This window comes from Camelus ferus, chromosome 4, assembly GCF_009834535.1.
Source record: "Camelus ferus isolate YT-003-E chromosome 4, BCGSAC_Cfer_1.0, whole genome shotgun sequence".
Classification (NCBI taxonomy): domain Eukaryota; kingdom Metazoa; phylum Chordata; class Mammalia; order Artiodactyla; family Camelidae; genus Camelus; species Camelus ferus.
In genome coordinates, this window is record NC_045699.1 from 12,038,733 (window position 1) to 12,065,550 (window position 26,818).

The 26,818-nt window shown below is 35.6% G+C and overlaps 1 protein-coding gene and 1 non-coding gene across 2 annotated transcripts in view; both read left to right on the forward strand.

Moving 5' to 3' along the window:
* LINGO2 (leucine rich repeat and Ig domain containing 2) overlaps positions 1 to 26,818 on the forward strand; it is a 1,050,366-nt gene that overhangs the window by 436,739 nt on the left and 586,809 nt on the right. The window contains exon 3 of the mRNA XM_032479097.1: positions 14,507 to 14,587. The gene's annotated coding sequence lies outside the window, so the exon portion shown is untranslated. The remainder of the gene's footprint in view (positions 1 to 14,506; positions 14,588 to 26,818) is intronic.
* Positions 23,394 to 23,465, forward strand: TRNAA-CGC. The gene has a single exon. It is a non-coding gene; the product is annotated as a tRNA-Ala (tRNA).

Genomic DNA, 26,818 nt, shown 5'->3' on the forward strand with positions numbered 1-26,818 from the left:
TGAAAGCCAAAAAGATTTTAGTTTTCTGTTTTAATGAGCTCTTTTGCACTATGGTAATTTTAAAATGTCGGTGTAATCAATAATATGTACAGTACCAGCGCCTCTGGGCATTTAAAATGTCAGTTGTTTAATTTTGAAAAATGGATATTGGCCTTACAGAATCATCTGGTCAAGTATTTGCATTATATTGTGCTTAGCATGGAGACTTAACATTGTACTTGAAATGTCTTCATCAATTATATCAAGACGATGTAAGACTTGGGGATCTTTACGTGTGATATCCAATTACCAGATCTTAGGGCCTGATTAATTTCCACAATTTATTTTCCGCACAGTGGAGCAAAATGGCAGAAGGAAAGGAAATTAAACTGCTGTGAAACTGTCCAATTTATACTGTTAGAACTTTTGGTTATTGATTCTCTCTCTTGTTCCACATACCCCCCTCCCCACAGACACATCCCACACATGTACATACAGATAAAACATTATCATGCAGTCCCACAACATGTGAGTTAATATATTCTAGAATGCAGGCATGGCTTTCAGTGCTGACCCTACAGGTTATGATGCAAATGAGTGGTCATAATAAAATATGAGAAATGGTAAGGAAATCGATATGTGTAGACACACACACTTAAACACACACACACACTCACACACATTCATGTAACATATAAAAATAAATAGCTAGATGATTTGTTCCCAAATCTATCAGGAACCTTTGGGATCCCTGACTTAAAATATAAGCAAAGATTAAAATACAAAATTTACTTAGGGAGTTCTGGGGAGTACCTCAAAGATAAGAGGGTCATTCTCTGAAATGACTAAAATTTAGAAATAATGAAAAGTCTGTGTGAAGATGAACTATGAGAGAGACATGATACAATATGATTCCGAAAATAGAGAAATAGATTTCAAATAAAAGCCTTAAATGGAAAGTCAAAATCACAGATTTTTCTCATGAGTAACTCTGTTGTATAATTCTTATAAAAGCAGAAATTTATTAAATGACAACTAAAGGTTCTCCAGGGAGGAACATCATTTTTTATGTTATTGTAATGGTCATTATAAATAAAGCTGTCATTTGAGCCTTTGCTATTTACCAACCACTGTGCTCTGACTTTGCATAAATTAACACCTATTTTATAGTATAATTCCTCATTTGAAGATGAAGACTTTATGACTCATAGAGGTTAAGTACCTTGACAAAATTACACAGCCTTTAAATGGGAAAGCTGAGATTCAAACTCAGATTTGTCTAAGTCGAACAGTCATTCTCTTAACCACTGTAAGCACTGTACCCACTACCTCTCCTCCACCAGACACCATAGGCCCTCAAATTTTATGTCAGGGATTCATGTCCTTTGCATAGTAATAGCTGATACCCTGTTTTAAAAAATGCATCAGAAAGGAGCTACACACTATATCATTTGCATGTTCCTGTGATTACTTCATGAGAGTCATATAGGGTTTAGACTGGAGAACTTGAGGGAACCAGAGGGGAAACTATAATATCTGAAAAGAATGGCCAGATTAAAAATAATCATGCAAGAATGAAAAAGATAGATTTTTGAGAACCTGGTATAGACTGAAACTAGCTATATTAAAATTTTTTCTATGCATAAAAGAGGAAACACAATTTAAGGGGTACATACAAAAATTGGTTTAAAAATGTAAAGGCAAAAAAGTGGAAGAAGAGAAACAAAAGTTTAATAATTCTTTATATGTATTTAAAGAGTAAGGGTACACAATGATAAATGTGCTGTTTGACCTTATGTAAGAAATGGCAGTAGAGCAAGGGAAAAGGAAGGAGAAAAGGAAATACAGTAATATTTAATGAAAAAAAGTTTCTGCTGTATAGCACAGGGAACTATGTTCAATATCTTGTAATAACCTTTAATGAAAATAAATATATGTATGTATATGCATGACTGGGACATTGTGCTGTACACCAGAAATTGACACATTATGACTGATGGTACTTCAATAAATTAAAAAAAGAAAAAAATATGTATATATATATTTAATGAGCATCTACTGTGTGCTAAGCACTTAGATTTTCTAGTGCTGTCTCTATAGAAAGCAGAGTGGAGTTAGACATGCTTGCCCCATAGCAGTGCTGAATGAATGAATAATAAAACTTCCCTGATAAAGCTTGATTGCATTTTACAACAGACTTTTTGTTATGGTTTAAATACATTATAAACCATATTAGTTCACCGGCACACAAGTATTGTATTCCGGTTTTATGGTGGGCACTGGGACAGGAGCACAGTAAGTTACAGTTTGTGATTAGCATTTCAATAGTATATAAACAATTACAATGTGATGATTTAAGTGTAATAAGAGAGGCGTGCACCAAACTTCTTGGGGGTGTAGAGGAGGGAATGGTCAATATTTTAATTGCTTGGGGTAGGGGAGCTTAGAAGCTTGACTTAAGGATGGTACTTAGAGCAATCTGTAAAAAGAAATGGAAATGACCTTTCCATGAGAAAAGAGTGGAAGGGCATTTTCAATAGAAGGAGCACAGAGCACAACCAGACAGATGTCAAAGATGTGCCCATCCAGGGTTCAGTACACAGTTCGCAGGGACACAGCTGGCACAAAAACTGGTGAAGTATTTGGGTAGGCTGATTTGTCATGCTAGTGGTGATTGCCTGGGACCTGGAAAGGGGTTATATGACTTCAGAAATTCCTTTCTGCCCTGAGGTTAAATTGATAACAATAAGACAAGGTAGGTAGTAACACAATGATTTAAAGTATTGCTAAGGCAGTGAGCAGTTTCGGATACATTAGGAAATATATAAATAATTGCTATAAATCTGAGGCAAACCAAAGAGACTTTTTCAGAAGACCTATTTTAAAACTAAAGCAGGTATTTGGAACCTTTGAAATTAATCCCGTCTATATACTTTGGTTTGAATAACTACTGTATCAAGGTCATTTCCAATTTCATTATTTGAAAAAGCCAAAATGTAATCATAGTTTACAAAAGAAAAATACCAGAAATGGATCGTGGTGATGGGTTCTTTCTATTATTATTTGAGACTAGAAGGATGTACTTAAAATCATTTGGTAGCCAAAACCATTCTTTTTAGCTGTTCTCCATTTTTATCACTCAACCAATCAACTGCATAATTTATATCAGAGAATATGTGTTTTATCTACCCTTCATTCAAAGACATCTTACTGTAGCTTTGGTTAAAATTTGAGTACTTTTTCATTCCCTGTGTTTTTAAAATACTAAACACTGATCTGCTATAGAAATAGAACCAGCTTTCTATAATTAATATAAAATTCTTCTTATTTAATTCTGAATGATTCCTATTATTAAATATGTTCAAACCAATCTAAAACTTACCAATATTTATAATTAATACAGTTCCATAAATCCTTAAAAATTATTTTAAATATATGGCAGTGTATTTAGAATGGCCAAAATTTCCCTAATATTTTATTGACTTTGAATCGTATTGCTGAGAACACAAAGTATAGACTCATGACTATAGAATTATGTCTGCAACTGTGAAACTGTCTTATTCAGGTGTCTGGCAAAATGAATAATGATATAAAGAAAAGTTTCAGGAAAGTAAATTAAAACCTCCTCAAGATCCCTAAGCAATATCCTCTATTAATAAGAACTATGTAAAAACCCTAAAATATGACCTATAAAAAATTGAATCTAGACTTCAGTTATGACTCTTTTACTAATAGATTACTTTGCAAGAAGTGAAAATTTACAGCAAAGATTTGAGAGGACCACAGACGTGCAAGTAAGATCCAGTCCAGCCAATATGGAACAGATTTAGGAAAGGCCAGCGTAGTTGGGTTCCATGGGTCCCTTTCCACCTACCTTCACGTCATTTCCAGCCTGTAATGTTGTCCCAGTGTTCCAGTGACTGAGCAGCATCAGTCATGAGTTCATCATGAGTTCCCAGGTGCATTTCTTGTAAGGGAACACCTGTCCTTTCCTGGACAGTCCATGGGCTCAGGGATCATCCATTCAGGAAAGGGTGGCATAAACTCAAAACACTATACCCACGTGTTGGCAGTGGTGTCCTCTGAGGGTGAAACAAGTCAGAGAGTACTCACTGTCAGACCTGAAAACTAGATTCTGCTTCCAGGTCAGCTTGCCATCAGCAGGGCATTCAGTCCCTCTGGATCTCTCCTTCCTGATCTGTTCAAATATGCTTTGAGGTCAAATTATTTTATGGGTCCTTCTAGACTAAAATTATTTGGGGGTGACTGAGTCATAAACTTTCTCTGAGAAGGGGCTATTTCTCTCTAGTCTACACTCTGCTTCCCAATCTCCACTAGAATTTTCTTTCAAAATTCTTCAGATATTAGGATAAACTAGGTGTAGTTTAAAGGAACACATTTGGGGAAGATACTTTGAATCTGATATGGTGCTTCTGCTTCTGCAGAGATAAGACTCTTGCCCAGGGTGGATTCATCCAGTGTGGGTTTGACTCTCTGTGTGAATCATCAGCTCCATCAGCCAGATGTGCCTTTCCCTCTGCAGACAGTCCACTCATCTCCGTATCCCTCTCTCCTTCCAGCTTTCTTTCTTTCTTTTTTTTCCCCTCCATTTCCTACTTCCCTTCCTCTCTTCTGCCTCCTGTAAAAGGGCTGAGGTGATGGTGATAAGATAAAGAGACTTGCACAGCTGGTTGAAGTGCCTATGGTGAGATGACCACTGGATAGGGTTGCATTCTGCTATCTTGCTCCTTTCCCAGAGGAAGAAATTAAAAGGAACTGTCCCTTACAGCCTTATGGTTACCGACCTGTCATCACCTTTGTCAAAAAAAGTGGTGACTGTAGAGAAAGGAAGACTGAGTACAAAAAGCTTGGGTTTGGAATGAGAAAGCACAAGGTTCAAACCTTGACTTTATTATGTAAGTGAAGTAGAAGATTTACTCTTGCATTCTGATCCCAGCTGTCTGCTTTTTTGGTAATATGAGAACCATGACACCTACCTTATAGGTTCATGAATAGAGAAGATACAGGATATCTGGCACAAGCCTCATATTAGAATGAGATTGAAATTCTCCTATATGCAACTTAAGTATGTCATGTAAGTTAAATAAGACCTTCTGGTGTATCTGAAACAGCAGATTTGGTGATCTATGAATTTTTCCAGGGCAGCAGCAAGCCCTGTTTTTTCCTTTTAGTCTCAGTCCCTTCCCAAGGCATTTGTTCAATAAATGTGTAGTGAGTAAATGAATTGGTGAACAGTATTGTTCAATGTATTTTTTAATATCTTATGAAAGGGATAGTATTTGTATTGGAAAAAACTAGGATTGATCCATGACTCAAATTGACACCAGGGTCCCAATTCTTAAATATCACACAATAATAATCAATAATAATAATAATAATACCTCTGCTCTGGTAATAAAGAAGGAAACTGGTGGCTAAACACAAACATGTTTACCAAGATGAGCTGTTAGCTGTAAGACATTAACAGACCAAATTAATATGTCTAAGAAAGCAAAAAAAAAAAAAAAAAAAAAAAAAAAAAGAAACTCAACAGGACTTGATAAACACACTTTCCTTTTACACTTTTATCCATCTGCAAATCTATATTTAAATGGAGGTTATAAGTGCTGTGAGCACTGGTATCTAATGCCATTTTTTGTTGTAAGTCTTACATCTGTTTTAGGAAGGAGGGTAGCAGTATTTTTCTGAAAAGCATCAACAAGTCACCCTTGTTGATTATGCTTTGGAAGATTGAAAATAATTCAAGATCAGAACCAAAGTTAGGAGATGAATTATGTGAGAAACTGGGTTTTGAGATTTTTCTTAGAGTAAATTCTAGTCCTAAAGAACTGTATTGTAGCTTTGATAATGGTGAAGAGATGTTTTTTAATTCAGAAATATGGTATCAGAACTTTTCTCTGGAGAGTCATCAAAATTTTTATATCCGCTAGTAACCAAACATGACAGAAATGAAAGGAGATGAAACACCTTCCAGTATTTTCTCCAGGTGTTTTAGTCATTCCTCAAATACCTTTGAATTGAGGAAGAGTTGAATGGAGGTAACACTAAGGTTTCTATAGATTCAGTCAACTTTCTACACAAGTGAAATGGACTGTCACATATTATCCTGAAGTCTATTATATGATTTTTTGGACAGCAAATATTCCTCTGCCCAAAAATGTTTGACCAATATTCTTTTCTTTTTAAAATTCTTTCTTTTACACATTTCTAGATTCATGCATTTATTCAAGTGATTCACTCAGTAACTATTTGTTGAGATCTTTTCAACTAAGCACTGCTAGAGGCACCGAGTTTATGGTGGTAAGAGTATAACCATGGTTGCTGATCACCTTGAGTTTGCATGTTTATGAGAAAGGCAGAATATAGTCAAGTAAGTGCAATTTCACTGAATAATCATAGCTCACATTTATTGGGTGCTTAATGTACCAGGTACTGTTCTGAGCATTTACTCAATTCTCACAACTATCCCTTTAGAGAGATATTATTGTATCTCATTTTTTAAAAAAGAAAACTGGAGCATAGCAAAAATAAACAGCTTCTCCAGTGTCATGCAGTCTAGCGAGTGTGCGTTCAGGATTCAGTCAGTAAGTGCAGTCTAAATGTTGTACTCACCACCACTGCATTATCCCAAGAAATGACAGGGAGGAAGACTTGAGGAAACCACAATAGAATATCAGAGGGGACTCCCCTTAGCATGCCATATATATTTGGAAGTGACATTTAAGCTGAAACCCAAAACGGAAATGACTAGGCAGGGTAGGGAGAGGGCTGTTCTAAAAGCGGAATTGTCTTTGAAATGGGGCTAAGCTTTCAGTACAGATGAAGCCTGGAGAGTGAGGAGGTTAGACTGGAGAGGTCAACTGTGGCCAAAAAGAGGCAGGAGAGAGAGAGAGAGAATGAAAGAGAGAATGAATAAGACTGAAAGGAAAAGAAAAAATATAAAATCTGCAAAGTAGGGGAAGGAAAGTTATTTATGTAGAGACATGATCCAGTTGATATGTTAAGATAATTCTGGCTGGAGTGTAGAGAATGAATTGGAAGAGTTAGAGGATAAGCAGAAAGACTAGTTAGGAGGCCTAGTCCAGGAGACAGGCAGTCAAGGTGACAGCATGCAGATGGATTCAGGATGCATATGAGATGGGGAGAGAGGAGCAACCCAGGACAGCTATAGAGTATTGTCTTCTGGGTTTGCATTTCTGATCTATGGCATTTCTGCCTGCTGTTCTCACCATTAGGATTACTATCCTAAATTACAATGTTTTCTTTCAAAAGCCTCAGTTAAAATGTACCATTAGAAACTGGAATCACATTGATTTTTTTCCCATTAGTTTATTAAAAAACTGCAACATAGAACAAGAATTTCATAGATATGAATTTAGGCAGTTGTAAGTGGAACAGAGATGATTAGGGCTCAAGAGACTATGCTGAGAGTATTGGATGGTGGAGAAGAAGGTGAGGAATGGTAAGTGTGAACCAGTGAAGATGTGTCCTAAATCTAGGCTAGTCCACTTGGTTAGTATGTTTGGAGTTGGCACTTCCAGCTAGGATTTGCAGAAATGCCAATGCTCACACAAGTTTCTTAAGATATTTGTTAATTCACTTATACAACAAATATTTATTGGATACTGGTTTACCCCTAAGTGTCTGGTACCTTACCAGACATTGTGAGTGTTTGGTCAACTGAGCAGGGCTGGACCATGCCTTCAGAGGGATTTAGCTCTGTTGTTCACTAAACTGCTTTGCCACCTTATATTACTACTATGGCTTGATATTTTTGATGAAGTGTGGTTAAGATGGTTAAGGAATGTTTTTGTGCATGCTGTTATTAGAATGCCATTTTTAATATGTTTTAATCACTGATAGTGTTGCATTATTGTTAATAGCTCAAGCTCTGGAGACATGTTGCCTTGGTTTAAATTCCAGCTCTGTTAGTTGCTTGGTTCGTTAGTCTCTTTGTGCCTCAATTTTCCATCTTTCAATTGGGATAAAAATAATATTATTTGATTGTTACGAGAATTAAGTGAGCAAATAGATCTAAAATACTTTGTGCTTGGCATATGGTAAGCTTTAAGTGTTTATTAATTATCATTATTATATTATATTCAAGACATAGAAATTGTCCTTTATGTGTATGTGTGAGTGTATTTTAAAGAAACAGATTTTATAAAAATATATTTTAAGACTAAATGAAATATATGGTTCACTTGCAAAAATTTGTAGCTGTAGTACAATTTCAACTTTTTGAAAGTTTAAGCACAATGAAACTTTTAAATTGATTGACCTAATAAAAAGATAAGAGTGTATTTATTTCGCTCTTGGGCTTTGAAAGATTAAAGCAAATAAAAATGCCGGTATCTCTACCATGTACATCTCTGAGGAAGCCAAGAACAAAAGGAAATGTCAGTCACCAAAGCAGTCCAGAGTGAAGTCCTTGTCATTCTGCTGGGAGCACCAAACAAAGCAGTTTTAAACTAGCCAACTTAAAATAGAGAGGAATCAAAATTTCTTTTATTACTGCTTTTCTCTGTGAAGAACCGGCAATGTGCACTTCATACTAAAACAGGATTTAGTGTGCTCTAAGAGAAAAATTCTCTTTTGGTATGGTCTAGGGCAACATATTATAAGTGAAATCTCTATGGAGTGATTTAATCAAGTAATACTGTCACTATACTTTTTTAAAAAACTTGAACAAAATGTTACTTTTAGTATTAAAAAGTTCTAGTGAATGCCAGAGTCAAAATTGCTCAGTAAATGTTATTTCTCCTTTCCCCTTCTATATTCCCTCCAGTGCTCTGGTAAACAGTATAGCATACTTACTATGTGAGAAGTATGAATTAGTTCTTAGTTTTAGCATAGCTGTTTTCTGATATTAAATTTAAGACTTACACAGCTACTTTGCTATATTGGAATTAGGAGTGAATGAATGATACGTTTTTTCTTTCCTAATGGAAAAGTAATGTTGAATAAATTTATGTTCCCAGGAAATGTCGTTTATATTAGGTCAATTTTTTAGGAACATCATATTATTAATTAAGCGAGTTAGTTTTTTTATGCAAAAACACCTTGTTTAAAATATTGGATAGTGTACTTTTATAAATCTTAATAAAATTTTCAAGTAAGCCCAAATTTAAGATTAATTAGTTAAACAGACTTACTGCATTTTAATAACCATCTTTTCAAACAGAGGCCAAAACAATAAACAAAAGAAAGTGAAAGCTTTTATCCAGACCTTCGCTTTTATTTAACAACCCTGAAATGTTGAAGATAAAATACGTAAATCATCCAATTTTGGTCAACTGCTCTCATTATAGGTATCAAGTTTTATTAAGCACTGTTGCATTAAATTTAACATTTGTTCTAACCAGTCCCTTAACCAGAGCTATGCATAGTTGATGCTTTGGAGGCAAGGTTATATAATGAAAATGACTGTGATCTTGAAAAAACTATTGTGCCACTTTCTAAGCCTCAGTTTGATATTCTTAAAGGGGCAGTACTACCTACCTCACAGATTGATCTTATGAGGAATAAATTAAATAATGTTTTTAAAACATCATACCTAAGCACATAGTAGACAGGTTATTTCACTTGTTTCTCCTACGACAAAATAGAAAAAACAATAATATGAAGGGATGCAGATGCCACATAACTATTCGAAACATTTGGCCTTCTTAGTGTATGAGAGGGTCTCTCTCTCTCCCCAGTGTGTGGAGGACCAGTTCTCTAAGCCAAATTCTGAGCTCTCCAGTACATTGATGGAATTCCAAATCAGAGGCTCTAGACTACTTGGATGCTTCTGAGGTGGTGCTGTGTTCTTTGCCTTAAGGGATCATTCAAGAAATTCATTGCTCAGAACTTTTCACCGTGATAAGCTCTGCAGCCTCATTTTCTCTGTGTTAATGCCCCAGAAATGGTCTTGTGTGGAAGCTACAACAGTAACAAATAAGCCATTTTGGTATATATTTAAATATGGGTTTTTAAATACATCAGTTGAGAGTTAGGCTGCACAGAGCCCACAGATTATTGTATGCTAAGTATTAATAATAGCAGATAAAAATTATGTGAGAGAATGACTTTCCTTTTAGAAGGTGCCATAGACCTGCTGTATATTTTCTCTGAAAAAGTCTCCCTTTTCCCTCACCTTGAAACAAAGTATGCGAGTCACTAGAAAATGTTGTGGAAGATGAGAGAAGCATGGTAAAACTGCTACCCTTTCGCTTAAAGCAGGGATTTCAAACTTTTCCTCCTAACCACTTGTAAGGATACAGATATGAATTTCTAAATAGATGATATTTATACCTAGAAATAGTCAAAATGTAGGTATGTATTTTTCCCTCTAAAATAGCATTGGAGATCCAGGAAGACTATTATTTTTTTCCCCTTGTTTTCAAATACTTCTTGGCACACTACTATAAACCTAAAGCATATTCTTACGCAGTTTGAATCAATTTAAAATATTGCTTATCCTTGGTGATTATTATACTCGTTGTCTAAAGAAGTAAATAAAACACTTACTCTTTTATAAATTACATTTGCACATCTCTAACCTTGAAGTTAAAGTCACTTTTGTTTGAATAGCAATTAAATCAGCCCTGATTGTATTTAAAAAATATTAATCCATCTCAAATTACTGGCATAGAGTATTCATTGATCTCTTTAATATTTTTTCTCCCTTCCTCACTATATCCTCCTCTTACTAATACTTTCTCTCATTTTGTAGGTAATAATAACAATAACAGCTGTCATTTAATTACTCACTAAGTGCTGGGACTGTGGTCAGTGCATTGTGCTTTAATCCACACATCAGTCCAGTGCTGCACTTAGAGTCATTATCTGCATAGTATTGCCTGCACATTTGGGATTCAACTGTAACATATACTCAGCTTATTATAGCAAGAGACTGGAAATAAGGCAGGCAATAGCATGTAGTGAAAAGGGAACTGATGTGGAAGCCAGAAAGCCTGGAATGTTGTTTTATTTCTGCCAGTAACTACTCATGTGATCTTGGGGGAAGAAAACACATAATTTTTGTACACCTAAGGTAAAAAAATTCTGTGTATGTTTTATGCACCTTTTCGAGGTCAGCACTCAGGATTTTAGTAGGTACCTTGCCTGCTATATGTGTGAATTTTGTTGAACATTCTAAGCATGTGGTCAAATTTTTTTTTATACATGGCTTGGGCTCCCTTCTGTCTACTCAATACACATTCGTCAAGTCCCCATTTCTGGTGTTCTACTCATTATCACTTATCTAAAATTGTGTGCCTCAGTCAAAATGTTGAAGGCATATTTCCTCAAATTCTTTTTCTGAGTCTTGTTCCAGGCTCAGTTGAGCCCACATGCACCAATTCTTATGAAACTGATTTTTCATACTTTTCTCTTGTGAACATTATTAACTCTATGGCTGAGTTTCCCGAATTATTTTGGTGTAAAGGACGTCCTCAGGTTAAGACGAATGAGTCATGTGATCCAGGACCACATCCAGGACTGTCTTCTTACCTTATTTGTTACCATTTGATCCAGAATGTGATTTGTATCACAGATCAGATTATTGTATCAGAGAACAGATTATCGACCCCTTTATTACAACTGTTGATTTACTCTTTAGGAATCAAAGCTTTACATTTTTTTCTTCAATATTCTGTTAATAACCCAACAAACTCTGAAGGACTTTCTATTTTGACAGTTGTACTCCTTCAACTTCCACCAAAAGAAACACCCACAGACACATACTTTTATGGATTTTGTCAACACATTTCTCCCACCTTTTTCTACTACCTTATCTGTCAAACTTTGTTTTCATTTCATTGTGTTTTTTTTTTCCATTTAGCAAAATAGTCTCCCTCTAATCCTTTACAGCTGCTTGCTTCTTTTGCATGCATGCCATTTATTTTGCCATTATGGCTTACTTTTTCAATCTTTCTTGAACAATATTTGGTCTTAATTAAAATTGTCTTCTCCCAGCAACAATGGGACATTCTGATGTGTGGTTTGGAAACATACACACATTCCTATTTCATTAAAGATAGCATGTATCTATCTAATCTTTAAATGTGATCATAAATGAAAGGACTTGTAAGTGAGATCTAAAAAAAAAAAATCAGACAAACGAACTTATTTGCAAAACAGAAACAGACTCACAGACATAGAAAACAAACTTGTGGCTACTGGGAGGAAAGGGAGTGGGAAGGGATAAATTGGGAGTTTGAGATTTGCAGATGCTAACTAGTATATAGAAAAATAGATAAACAGCAAGGTCCTACTGTATAGCACAGGAAACTCTATTCAATATCTTATAATAGCCTATAATGAAAAAGAATATGAAAGAGACTATATATATATACACACACATATATATATAACTGAATCACTATGCTGTACATCAGAAATTAGCACAATGTTGTAAACTGACCATACTTCAATTTTAAAAAAGAAAACAAATAAACAAAAGGACTTGTGATATTCCAGGATCATCCCCCCACCATACTAGAATCTTAAAATATAAGTTTCAAGTAACTAGATAACAGATTTTTTTTGGTAATTTTCACCTTCCACATACATTTTAATTACTCAGTAAACACTTTAGACATTAAAAAACATTTTAAGTGAATTAATGATATAGAACTGAAAACTTGCAATTAGTTGGAAAGAGCACTTCATTTTATGGGACACGCGACTTCCAATTTAGGATTTTTATGCTGAGGCATATAATATATGACAATGGCAACTGTCTGCAAAGTGTGACGCTGTATGTATCTTGTTGATTACATGAGACGGGCATATGCAAGCACCTCTCACAGCTCTGGGCACAGTGAGCCTTCAGCAGAACTTCAGGGTTGTTTACTGTAGAATTATGAGTAATAAATGAGAACAAGGCAAACAGTTGTGCATGCACAGTTAGAAGATGATGCGGCATTGGATTAGTTGATATACTTTCAGGGAAGCAGGATAGTTCTGCAATACATCCAGAAATTTGTAAAATGTTATACAGCCGTTCTTGGCATTTCAGTATTTTTGGCCTAGTGTCCCATTATTCTGAACTTTAGAATATTCTCTTTCTTGCCAAAAATGGTTAACATTTTCTTTCAAAGTTTGTTTCTCCCTAATGTAAATATAGCTTCTGATGTCTTTCTGGAATCTAATGGGACATGTTATTCGCTGTACAGAATTTATTTGGCTGGAAAGCATCTTTTCTTCAAAGTGATTTTTAATACTCAAGAATAGGCAAAATAAACAAGCACATAGTGAGGGAACTAGTAAAAAAATATGTATTATATATATAAATATACACTATATGTTATACATAAGTACATTTATATTTATATAAACATATAAGTATTTAAGATATGTATTTAGTATTTATATATGCTAAATAGATACATTTAGTTCCTGATCGCAGCTTTTAGAAGCATTGAGTTGGTGATGTAGTTTGTATGAGTCTAGCCCTTAAAGCATGACCTGATACCATCCCTCTTGCAATGGGATAAAAAGATGCTCATTTATTTCTGTTCCAACCTGCCACACGGGCCTTGGCAAAGTTATACGTCTCAGGAGCACCATTTCCCCCTACCTCTGTTCCTAACATGATCTTTGCCACTTAATGGATTAGAGATTTTCAGAAAAGGGTGGGAGTTAAGGCCCGGGTGTCCCTGATGCTGCTTCACTGAGATTCATGCCCGAATTTAGTATCACACGCATGAGGCTGGGAGTGAGGGAGTGTTGGAGAGGAATGCAATACTGTCCCATTCTACCTAATGGTATGCGTTTGTGTTTGAAGAACATGGAGAAGTAATGTTGGGATCTGCAAAGTAACAGTATATCTTGCCTGTCACTTTATTTCTCTCTTAGCAGCTATATGGGAGAAAATACTGTTTAAAAAAAAGTTTATTCCAGAGATAATTGAAAATGTTTGTGAAAGTTTAACTTATTAATTTTTTTATCCTGTATAGTGTAAATTGTCTAGAAGTAGAAGCCACCTATATACCTACATACTGCATATCAGTTATCAAATGGATGACTATTATTTTCCACATTTTATTAATCTTCCCCAGGAAAATTATAGGACATAAAGTAAGAATACTTGCTTGAATCTATTAAAGAGGTCAATAGTAAAAGAAATAAGGAGCCAACACCCCCTATTACTTATAACTCAGTGTTATGACTACAAAAAACATTTATGTTGGTAACGTGTATAATAAGAAAACATTTCAATTACAAATGCTTTAGTTTAGTACAACAGCCATTCCCAGTAAAAATAACATGTGATTGAATGATTTTTTTTGTTGTATTTCATAATCTGGAGCCTAATTGATGCCTTGGAAGTCCCAGAAAGACAATTTTTGTTTCTGTTTTGTACATTTAACAAAATCTATGATAACAGTAATGTATAGGGAGTTACTTTCAAAATGGCAATGAGGAGTGATAATAAACATTTCATAGCTAATCAGCATCACTCTACAAAGACATGTATTGCTCTAAATGTTCTCTTTCAACTTCCTTTTATTTATAGGACTTGAAGACTGCCACTGCAAAGCTGCATCATGAGCTGCTTGGGCTTCTAAAGTGTCCGATGGATTTTTAATCATATAAGGTAAATACTGAATTTATTTTAATTGTATCATCAGGATGCAATGAAATACCATTCTTTGCCTTAAGACTTATTTTCTTTATGCCAAGAAGGAAGTTAATTTTCTTTTATTTGGTCATATTTTGAATTAAGTAGTTCCTCTGCTTTGTTAGCTCCAAAGTGACTGGGGGAAGTTATTGGCATATGGACAGTCCTCTGGTGGGCTTATACCTTTTTTATCTGTAGAACTATTGAATATATTATATGCTTCAGCCTGTACACAGTTTTTGTTTGCTTAAAGTCATTTTGTCCCTTTAAACACCATGTTAGCATGTTCAAATATTACACATAAAGTTTAATGGCTAAAGATATTTTTATTGTACTTATGACTTAGGTAGCCATATTGGAGGTATATTATTAATTTGAAGTGGAAGCTGAGTTATGGCTGGACTTTTTTCTTTTCATTAGTCCTGGAGGGCAACACATTTGCTCACTCTATATTTAAAAATATAGCTACAAGAATAGAAACGGCCTCATACTCTCTTCAGTGGCTTGTGTGCGTATGATGTGGATGGCTTTCTTTTCGTTAGAAGGTATGATTAGTTTTTCTACTTTCTCTTTCTTTGCCTGTGGTCCTTTATCAAGCATCACAATGGGGTTTTTATTTTTTATTTTTTGTTTATTTTTTGTTTTCAGTTGTTGGACAGTAAATTGAGACATTAGTGATCACTGCTTTCTTTCAGCACCTATAATTACAGAGGAAAGAATTAAGATAGGAAGGATGCCCAGGAAGGCAAGGCTTGGCTAGTAACTGTTGAGAAAACCTCCTTTAATGCAACTAAAGGGAGACATAGGGGACTGCATCACTTGTGTCCTCATGAAGAACAATAAATGAAGCAAAGAACATTTTCTTCTGAAAAGTGGGTTTCCTAGAAAGGGAATATGCCAGCTTGCAGTACTGTTTCCCATGTCTGTCAGACAAACAATAATAGCAAGGAAGGAATAACTTGTCTGTAAGTTGTCTGCCAAGGTACAGTTGGTGGATACATGCACACACAAACACACACACACATCAGATTGGATGGTGTTTAGGGGTCCAAAGGAAACTCACACTCTGTATGCACAGAAATATAGATATAAATGAAAAGAAAAAGAAGTATATTTCAAGGAGTAATTGGAGAGAAGTTAAATATACACCAAATATACTAAATCAGTCAAATTAAAAAAAAATAAAGGCCTTGATAAAATTTATGTCATGAACTGCATGATGAGGCATATGATCATCATTGTACAAGTTCTCCATTATAACTTGGATGAGATAATAGGGAAAGGATGGGCAGTCATGTGGAGAGAATTAGGGGAAACTATTCATTTGCACAGCACAAAACTGTCTGTCATTCACAGGGCTCTTCCAATCAAAAAGAACATCAAATGGCACTTAAAATATCAATTTGATGTGATTTGGAGACACTCTGAAATATAATTACATCTTTGAATATTTCAGTGTAGTCTTTCATAGTTCCTTTTGCCAGTTTAAGTAACCCTGTCAATTAACCTCTTTTCCCTCCTTGAATTTATATGAAATTCTGCAGTCTGTCCCTGCTTGTGAACCCACGGAACACTGGCTGTCTTCAGATGTACTTTGATAGTAGATAGGAGGTAGTTTTATTTTTATTAGCAAAAAAGAAACACTATTAATTTATTAAATGACTAGAGGTTATATTGAAAATTAATATTTCATTTGATTTTGATGGGATTTTTAAATAACATTAAAGCCATATGGAAATTTGTCTGCACTGAGAACTTTCATTTTAACAAAAGTTTCAGGCAAGTAACATGAGCAGAATGAAAGGACAGCCTGTCTCTTCTAGATTCTTGTTCTAACAATGAAGCTCACTTTCTCTCCCATTTGCAGCCTCTTCTTCCCAACCCTGGCTCTTTCTCCTTTGGCCACACGGTCAGGTCTTCACCTAAAGTGACAAAGGGAGATTCTAACATCGTTCCCCTCACCTCTGCAGGGACTGAATATGCCTATTTTTTATTGCTAAGAATTATTTCCTCAAAACTTTAGGTGAGGTTTTTAGAATTTATATTCTCCAGTCTAAATACCAGAATATATTTTTAAAATTGGCATTAGTTAAGAGTGAGATAAATTGTGAATATAGCAGAGACATTTTATGTTGTACGAAGAAACACATATTCAAGTTTAGAAGGTAAATGTCTCCAATGTGATGGCCAATATGCAATTAGAATGTGGATGATATTAACAGGCAGACTGAACAGAGAAGGGGCTCTAAAATAGGTTAGCACTCAGAATAGAGAATGCTTCCCAAACTGAGAGCTGAATCCACAGGTTGAAGATGGACAATGATAAACTCAAAGATGACCTCCTAGAGCAAACAATACTGAGGGGATTCAGAGGCTTAAAAAAATTAGATATGACTTGTTTTGAGAAGACAAGACTTGCAAGTGCAAGTGCTAATTCTCTAAATATCTGAACTGATACCAAATGAAAGGGAAGTTAGACTTTATAGCTGTGATTCTGAGGGAGGTCTTGGGACATTTGGGTGTAACATGACCTGATATGGGAAAGATTTTAAAAATAATATTATATGGATTTGGTTTAAGCAAACAAAAGACAAAGAAAAGATGTCAAAATTAAAATTTCTCTGAAAACAGAATGGGCTGCTGCATAAAGGACTAAGGGTTCTGACCCCAGAGTCAGCATCACCTGGTGTGGTTGGCTAGCCAGCCACTTCTTGCCAGGGATTCATGACTCAGTCAGCACTGGAGGAGATGACAGTTTGCATCTCTTTCATTATCCTAGCTATCATTTTTCAATGGTCTTTCATTTGGAGAAATATCCTTTACATATGCCATTAGACCATGTGTTTAATACTAAGTAGTACTATTTTATGCTCTGTGTTTTCATTTTTTAAAATTGAAGTATAGCTGACTTACAATGTTGTGTTAGTTTCAGGTGTACAGCATAGTGATTCAGTATTTTTGCAGATTACATTCCATTATAGCTTATTAAAAGACAATGGGTATAATTCCCTGTGCTATTCAGTAAATAGCTGATATATTGTTTTGATATATTGTTGCTGATATATTGTGTATATAGTAGTTTGTATCTGTTAACCCCAAACTCCTAATTTGTCCCTCCTTCATTTCCTCTCCCCTTTAGTAACCACAGGTTTGTTTTCTATGTCTATGAGTCTGTTTCTGTTTTGTATATGCAATCATTTGTAGTATTTTTTAGATTGCATGCATGAGTGATATATAGTATTTATCTTTCTCTAGCTGACTTATTTCACTAAACATAATATTCTATAGGTCCATCCATGCTGTTGCTAATGGCAGTATTTTATTATTTTTATGGCTGAGTAATATTCATATGTGTGTGTGTGTGTGTGTGTGTGTGTGTGTATACCATTTCTTTTTAATACAATCAGCTGTTGATGGGCACTTCGTTTGCATCTATGTCTTGGCTATTGTAAATAGTGCTGCTATGAACATTGGGGTACATGTATATTTTTGAGTTAATGTTTTTATTGCTTTCCAGCTGTGTACCCAGGAGTGGAATTGTTGGATCATATGGTAGTTCTGTTTTTAGTTTTTTAAGGAACCTATAGTGTTTTCTATAGTAGTTTCACCAATATACATTTCTAACAGTTTTCTCCGCATCTTCTCCAAAATTTGTTATTTGTATACTTTTTGCTGATAGCCGTTCTGACAGGTGTGAGATGATACCTCACTGTGATTTTGATTTGCATTTTTGTAATAATTAGCATAGTTGAGTATCTTTTCTTGTGCCTATTAGCCATCTATATGTCTTCTTTGGAAAAATGTCTATTCAGGTCTGACCGTTTTTTGATTTTTTTTTTTTTTTTTTTGGTTTTGATTTGTATGAGCTGTTTGTATATTTTCAATATTAACCCCTTGTTGGTCATATTATTTGCAAATATTTTCTTTCATGCCGTAGGTTGTCTTTTTGTCTTATTGATGGTTTCCTTTGCTGTGCAAAAGCCTTTAAGTTTAATTAGGTCCCATTTGTTTATTTTTTGTTTTTATTTCTTTTGCCTTTGGAGACTGATTCAAGAAAATATTGCTATGATTTATGTCAAAGAATGTTCTGCCTATATAGTCTTCTAAGAGTTTTATGGTATCATGTCTTACATTTAGGTCTTTAAACCATTTTGATTGTATTTTTGTATATAGTGTGAGGAAATGTCCTAATTTCATTGTTTTACATGTGACTGTTTAGCTTTCCTGACACCACTTGTTGAAGAGATTGCCTTTCTCTGCTGCATATTCTTGCCTCCTCTGTCATAGATTAATTAACTGTAAGTAGGTGGGTTTATTTCTGGACTCTCAATTCTGTTTTATTGATCTATGTGTCTGTTTTTTTTTTTTCCCCCTCCGTCCCACACTGTTTTGATTCTTGTAGCTTTGTAGCACTGTCTGAAGTATGGAAGGGTCATGCCTCCAGCTTTGTTCTTCTTTCCTCAGGATTGCTTTACTTTGTCAATTCTGGGTCTTTTGTCTTTCCCTACAAATTTTAGAATTATTTGTTCTAGTTCTGTGAAAAATGTCATGAGCATTTTGATAGGGATTGCAGTAAATCTGTAGATTGCTTTGGTTAGTATGGCCATATTAATAATATTGATTCTTTTAATTCAAGAATATGTTATAGCTTTCTATTTCTTTGAATCATTTTTAGTTTCCTTTATCAATTTTTTATAGTTTTCAGTGTATAGATCTTTCATCTCCTTGGTTAAATTTAATCTTAGGTATACTTTTTTGATGCAATTTTAAATGGAATTATTTTGTACTTTCTCTTTCTGTTAGTTCATTATCAGTGTATAGAAACACAACAGATTATTTTTGGATTATTAATCTTATGTTCTGCAACCTTGCTGAATTAATTTATTAGTTCTGGAGCAGACTTTTGGAGTAGAGGCTTTAGGGTTCTCTGTACAGAGTATCATGCCATCTGCAGATAGTAACAGTTTCACCTCTTCCCTCCCAATTTGTATACCTTCTATTTCTTTTCCTTTACCGATTGCTGTGGCTAGGACTTTAAGTACTATATTAAATATAAATGGTGAGAGTAGGCATCCTTGTGTTGTCCCTGAATTTATTGGAAGGCTTTCAGCTTTTCTGCATTGGGTACTGTGTTGGCTGTGGGTTTGGCATAAATGGTCTTTATTATGTTGAGATATGTTCCCTTTATACCCACTTTGATGAAAGTTTTTATCATGAATGGATGTTGAATTTTGTCAAATGCTTTTTCTGCATCTATTGAGATGATCATCTAGTTTTATCTTTCCTTTTGCTAATGTGATATATCACACTGATTGATTTTCAACTGTTGAACCATCCTTGTGACCCTGGAAAAATTCCAACTTGATTATGGTGTATGATCTTTTTGTGCATTGTTGGATTTAGTTTGCTAAGGTTTTCTTAATTTAAGATGATTTTTATATAAAGAAATTTTATTTAGAAAAAAATGTAGGATTTCTTCAGGGATTTTTGGTTTAGGCTTGTCTCCCAGTTGCATTAGTCCAGCTTGGAGTACATAGTCTTGATCGGGAGTGCTTTAATGTCTACTTTTTCTAATAAGGAGGATGGTGGAAGAGGTGACTGCATCACCTTGAAATAAAATGAAGTGGGCAGGCTGTCTTGGATGCATTCAGAGCTAAATTTTGAGAGAGGAATTCAGGAGTATATGGATTGAAATACCCAAGCCCTCATTTCCTTTATGAGCATGTTGGGGTTTAATCTTCTGGAAATAATTCTATTTTAATTCCATTTCTAACTAGGATATGGACTTTAAGTCAGCTGTTTACTGTGTTTTAGTTCATCTGTATAATAAGAAGACTAAGCAAATGACCCTCAAGATTATTTATAGCTCCAAAAATCTACAAATTTCAGCTATCCGGTGGAAGTTGCCCATAGTGAGGCACAATGATTTAGTGATTACAATCTCAGTCCCAGTGCAGCATTTCTGGGTTCCCACTTACTGCATCTGTCACTTTGGTTTTTTATGTGAGGTCTCCGGGGCTTCGTTTACTAGTCTGTGAAAAGAGGATGATGAAACTGCTGCTTACGATATGACGTTGTTATTGAGGTTCATGTACTAATGATGGTAAGAAAGAATGATTTAGCATCAACCATTGCAAACTATGTGCTTTGCCATTTCACTGGTCTTGAATTAGAGCCCAGCAGTTATTTTCGTTACCTAGGAGTGCATTTTATAGTATAGATTAGAATTGAATATTTTATGGGTCCTTTACTTATTATTTTTCAATGATTTAGGATTATGACTAGGTTAAGATGTTGGCCTTTCAGTAAGACTTCTGTTCATGCACTAGATAAAACCAGAGATTTTCCTGAGGAATGTCTAGATGTCAGCTGTAGATATTCTCTTTTGTGCTTCTCTGCATAGGTAAAATGGTAGCCTGTTCAGGTAAGGGTTCTCATTAGGCATCTGAGAAGATGCCAAAATCATGCATGCTTTAAAACCTGTGGATATGCCCTTAATTAGTAACACCAGAAATTAGGGTCTGTATCACTCATCGTACAGTATATGCATCACAATTTCTGCCAGCCAGTGTTAGTCAACAAAGTAGTGGCAAGAAATAATATTGAGGGAAGATTGCTCACATGATACAAATTTTTTTTCATTCATCAATATAGCTTATTACATTTATCAATGGATTAAATAGGACTATTAAAATCTTCGTATTTCCCCTGTAGAAGTACTTCCACAGCTTGAATCAATGCATTTAACTTACACTGATTTCTGTTATAGATGTTAGGAACCCACGCTTACATTTACTGTAGTAATGTTATTTATAGTGTGGGTTTACTTCATTCTTTATTAAGCTTCTCTATTAAGGAGACAATGGGACATACTCTCCTCTAGTCTCAACACTCCAAATAAGATTTGGAGTAAGATTTCTCCTGGCAACTTGTTTATCTTTTACTCATCATTCCAGAAGATCATGTGATAGATTTATTTGCAGGCACGTGTACAGTACTAGGAAGCTCAGAGCCAATACTGTTGAACATGTCAGCAAGTAAACAGAATTGAATGGCGTCTACAGTAACAAAGCATCACTGCTCTGGGGTCAGTTTATGTGTGGACCCCATCTCGTTTATATGGCTCTAAGGCAGATTCAGTCAGGATGGTACCTCATTTTTTTCCCCAGTGTTTATATTATGATGGTGTTGCGAAGATTATACAAGATAATCACTTAATATACTAATACACATTGTTGGTAAATATTACCTGTTGTCAATATTAAAATAAGAAGTTCCCCAAGAAGCAGCTCTTTTTCTGCCCCCTTTCTTGGCTTACAAAACACACACACACACACACACACACACACACACACACACACACACACACATCCTTCCATGTGTTCATTCAGTAAACATTATGGAGTGCCTGTTATGTGGACTTATTACTCATCTGTATGTGAGTCAACAATATAGATATGATCCGTACTGTCACAGACCTTATGTTCTAGATGGGTGTGATGGGGTGTGGAGTTCATGAACAATAAAAGTAGGTGAAAGAAAATATTTAGTAGTAATAAGAGCTAAATTGGAAGTAAAACAAGTTGAGAGCCCAAGGAGCTACTTTGAATTGTGTTTTCAGAAAAGGCCTCACTGTAGAGGTGACGTTTTAAGTAGGAATCTAAATAATAATAATGAGGCAATATCTGCAGGATGAGCTCTCAGAGGGAACAAAGTCCTAAGTCCCAAGAAAGATGAGGATCTGATTGGAGAGAGTCCAAGGTGCTGCGGGAGAGCCGTCAATGAACAACTGTGCATGTAGGCAGGGGTCTGTCTTATCTTTCTTTCACTCTGAAGGGCCAAGGCCCTCCTGCTTGGAGAAGCTCAGTCATCTTTCTTGCTAACACACTCTTCTCCTTTCTGTCTTATCCTACCTGGTAAACTGACCCAGGGCTTACTCCTTAGGCAGCTCATTTCCTTGAAGGCATCTGATCTGATCGGTGTCAGTTACACAATTTGAGCTTGAATTTGGAGTGGGGTGGCAGAAATCTCTCAGGATTCTAACCCAAGTCCTGGTTCCAAGCCCAATTTATCACAGTTCTCTATATTAACATTTAAGTCCCAAACACTTTTAATAAGAAAGTGAAACTTTGCCCAATTGCCAGTGCCCCTTGCAGACAGCTCCCTTAAGAATGACACAAAGAGTAGTCCTGTGGTCTGAGAAAGGAGCCCAGTAGTCCTGGGTTCCCCTAACCATGCGCTGCTTGTTTTCAAGTTGGTAATAACTTTATCCCTAGTGTTATTAAATTTGTTCAGTTTTACAAGTTATCATCACTTATTTTTTTCCCTTCTTCCTATTTTATTTTGTATCAAACATTCTTTTATAAATCATCACTTATTTTTATTTTACACCAAAAACAATTTAGCCACCTCAAATCCTTTTAGGAATAAGCAGGCTGCAACATACTCACTCAATAATAGTACTTAATTTCTTACTTCTGTTTACCAAATATCTCATATTACCTATCAATAGCATTTTTGCTCCTTATGAATATCACAGTCTCATCAAGCTTAAAAAGGGACTTAAATCCCTCAGACTTCTTTATGCTTACCAGCTCAGGTACAATCACAAATTGTTTCTTCCAGGAATGTTGGTCCATCTTTTGTGTCCATCTCAACCCTATACTGGTCCTCATGCATCCTGTGGGCACAAGAGTTGATTCCTTCATGACTCAACAGTTATCTTCAGTGCTTAGCAGACAGGGGAAGAGGAAGGAACTAATTAAGAGTAACCTTCTAGGGGGAGGGTATAGCACAGTGGTAGAGTGCATGCTTCGCATGCACAAGGTCCTGGGTTCAAACCCCAGTACCTCCATTAAAATAAATAAACCTAATTACCCCCAAAATAAGTACATAAATTAAAAAAAATAACCTTCTAAAAGGTCTTTTACGTGTTCTTTCCATAACCATGTGTATTTTTAGTGATCAGTGTTTTGTTGGACAAGGTTAAAGTATTAATAGCTGTTCTGGAGATTTAAAGTGGGGGACATATTTCAATGTTGATTTGCATCCTCTTCAGGGTTCTTCCCAGTGTTTTGCTCAAAGAGTTGAGTTGCGTTGAATTGGCTTTGCATTTGCTGCATGCTTTTCCATGCAGCATGGGGGATACTAATCAAAATACAGATGTATCACAATATGCTTGCAGCTTGATCCGTTTGTCATCAGGAAAGAGGCTTGAAATGAATTTAAGTAACTCTTTTGTTTTTTGTCTGACAGATATAATTTCTGCCCTATATTTATCACCTTATCCAACCCATTACAGAAGATAATAGGAAAAATAGTAAATGTCCTGTGAACTCTCACATTCCTATCCTCAATACGGTATACTCTATTAGTATTTGTATTTTTGGAGGAAAAACCCATTTTCATTTATAATGTTGAAATCAAAATCTTTATCCATTGAGTGAACTAAAATTTAAATGATAATGTATCTCAGTGGAAACAGAACATCATTTTTATACAATATTCATGCAACAACTTCTGTAGCAGTGCCCTATGTCAGGCACTATTTTAAGTATGTTTCAATATTTACTTTATTAATCCCCATAACAGCCTTATGAAATGAATATTATCATTATCCCCATTCTGCAGACAAAGAAACTGAAGGCTAAGGAGATTAAATAACTTGCCCAAGATAGCACAACTGATAAACAGTATGTTACATAACAAGTTGTCCTTAGTAACAAAAGACGATTTCTTGAGAAACAGTAGGCCACAGTGACAATAACATGGTCATTGCAGAATGGAAAATGGTCCTCTTGGTGCTCTTTCAAAGTTCCTGTCACATGATAGGTTACATGAGGAGGTTGACTTTAGAGATGGGGAAAAAAAAGTTTAGAATGTGACATTAAGTCTGTATCAAGACAACTTTAGAAAAAGTAATAAAAAGGCATCAATTTCTTTCACTTGGAGACTAAATAATTTTTTCACCCAAGTCTAAATTTTCCCCTCGGAAAGAAAAATAAGATGAATCTCAGCAGGTCTCTGGTAAACCTGTTTGCATTGGTCCTCCCCCTGGATTCTGATTGCACTTTGCCCTACTGTTGTGTAACACCTAGCGTCCTTGGGGTCATTTTTTGACTCTGAATGTGTGCTCCACATGTAATTTACAGTAGCATGAAAAAGAAAATGGAACACCTAATTAATTCACCAATCAGCTGTCAGAGCCTGTGATCTTTTCCTAGTTCACCATCGAGTTCCCTGTGGGAGAATCAGTATTCTGAAAGTGCCGTTTCCATTATGCCGCATGTGGTGTTAGAGCAGACTACTACATTATGCTGCTTGTTCATGGAAAATATGCCGTCCTCATGAGTGCCTTGATGACTTTGTTTAAAATACCTTCTGCCACCCCTGTTCTCTTGTTCTTATGAATACGGTGGCTCTGCAGAACAGCGGGTTTTCACAGTGTCATATATTAAGAGACGGGAGATCAGAATATCTCAGCTTCGTACCAGTGCATTTCCTCTCAAGTCATTCCATTTTGTCCTCAAGAAACTTTACCCTGTTTGCTTTAAAAAAAAGAGAGAGAGAGTAATTTAAAATCCATCTTCGCAGAGTTGATCATTTTTGAAGACGTTCTTGTCTCAAATATTCCAAAATGGAGATATTTTACACACAGTAGAAATATTCATGGCTACTGTCTCATGGGCTTACAAAATTACAACCAGGTAAATGCATTTTATGAGTATTTTCAGAAAAAAAAGGCACATAGCAAGGAAATAAATAATGCTTGTAGAACTATAGAATCAGTTTATTCATGATTACTATCTGCTTTCATGATTGCATGATCGCATGATCGAGTTTTTCTTTTTTGCTAAGTAACAGACTGCCTCAAAATTTACTAGGTTGACACAATGATCATTCAGTTATTTCTCACAGGTCTTTGGGTCAGTGGGCAGCCATGATGATTCTGGGATTCACTGGTTTTAGCCGAGCTTGTTCGTGCACATGAGGTCAGCTGTGGCTATGCCAGGGCTGGCTAGTCTAGGAGGGCTTCATTCAGTTATTTTCACAATTTTCTGGCTGAGGCACTAGGGTGACTGGGCCACTTATCTCTGATCACACAGTTGATTAGCTTGGACAGATTCACATAGCGGATGGCAGGGTTTCAAGACAAAGAATAGAAGCATTCAAGATTTCTCAGGCCAGCCCAGATATAGGGGCTGGGCAATTGAACTCCACCCCTTGATGAGATTAGCTATAGAGTAACAATACAAAGGGAGTGGATACAGGGAAGAGAAGAGTGAAAAAAATTGAGGCATTTTTGCAGTCTGCCACTCTTAACTATCTGGCAGAGCTTCATGGTCATCTAGACCTGACTCAGGTTTATTTTTTGCATTGTTTCTAATCAGACTGATTCCCCAAGTGATGAGAGCTCTCCTATCTTTGACAGCACAACCTAGCATCAGAGCAATAATACAAAATATCTATATCCATCCAGAATCTTTTATTTCTGATGTTGCCTCTTTGTTTTTGGCTTTATTGAACATTTAGAGATATGAAAAAATGTGGTGGTCATGGCAGCACAAGAATGTGAATGTATCACTGAACTATACACTTAAAATGGTTTAAGTGGTAAATTTTATGTGTATCTTACCACAATTAAATAAATTAAAAGCAATCAAACAGAACAAAACAAAAATCTCCATTACTAATTATCTCACAGTTTCTGTGGGTCAGGAATCAGGAGTGACTGAGTTGGGCAGTTTTGGAGTATCTATGTGGTTGTTGTCAAGCAGTGGTCATTTAAAGGATTGCCTGGGCTTCATGATCCATTTCCAAGAAGACTCACTCGCATAGTTGTTGGCTGGAGGCCTCAGTTCCTCACTGTGTGGACCTATCCATGGTGTTGCTTGGTATCTTCATGATATAGTCTACTATCGCTCCTCATAGTAAGTGATCTAAAAGCGAGTACAAGGATGAAGCCATGATGCCTTTTAGCCTTAGAAGTGACATCCTTTTATTTCTACTGCATTCTGCGTATTAGAATTGAGTCTCTAAGTGTAGCCAACGCTCAAGGAGAGAGGAATTAGGCTAGGAGGAGCATCAAAGATTTGTGAATGTATCTTAAAATTATCGCAGACATTATTCAAGTTTTGCTCACTCTCCCAATAAGGTCCTTTATAGCAATAGAAAATACAGGTTCATCTGTCTTTTTTGTGGGTTTTA